Source organism: Manis pentadactyla, chromosome 2 (genome assembly GCF_030020395.1).
Source record: "Manis pentadactyla isolate mManPen7 chromosome 2, mManPen7.hap1, whole genome shotgun sequence".
NCBI lineage: Eukaryota > Metazoa > Chordata > Mammalia > Pholidota > Manidae > Manis > Manis pentadactyla.
In genome coordinates, this window is record NC_080020.1 from 60,707,697 (window position 1) to 60,708,370 (window position 674).

Sequence of the window (674 nt, forward strand, 5' to 3'; positions counted from 1 at the left end):
TCAGATATTGGTGACTAATAAAACCTGAGAAACACAACAATTATTATAAATGCTATTTTGATAAATTTACCTTGACCCTAAGTAATATCTTTACAATTAGGATAGGTTTATAAAATTGCCTTCGTATCTGTAAAAATGGTAAACAGAAATTTGTTAATTCAGCCAAGGTGATTAGATATTAGCTTTCATGATCATTAACTGATTTCCCAAATAAAATGCTTTTTTTCTTTTTTAATAGGGAGCACTTCTCAAATTTGTGTGTTATCCATGCATAGGGGCCATGCTAATCTTTTGTGTAGGGTTCCAGTTTTAGTAGATGTGCTGAAGTGAGCACCCAAATAAAATTCCTGCAAAACTGGTGAAACACCGATTATTTTTGTTTCTGTGCTTCTATTTTTCCCTAACTGCACATCAAAAAATCCTGGTACCAGGACCTTTATAAGATTGAAATGAGAAAACACTAAGTGAAAAAAGGCAGAACTTAGATGGTGAGAGAGGAGGAAAGGGTGGAAAAATACACGGTGACATGTGTTCCTATTAATATATTTTTCTCTTGTTCAGTATAGCTGGACTTGAATAAACGAAGACAATCATTTGCTGACTTGTGGCCAAATAAAGAGCCCTGGAAGCAACCACTGTTTGGGGACCAGCAGGTACATATTCTGCTTAGGACA

General features: G+C 35.0%; 1 non-coding gene across 1 annotated transcript; it reads right to left on the minus strand.

The window, feature by feature from the left end:
* Positions 1-230: 230 nt before the first annotated feature.
* Positions 231-334, minus strand: LOC118932379 (U6 spliceosomal RNA). Its single transcript, XR_005032749.1, has one exon. It is a non-coding gene; the product is annotated as a U6 spliceosomal RNA (small nuclear RNA).
* Between the last annotated feature and the right edge of the window lie 340 nt (positions 335-674).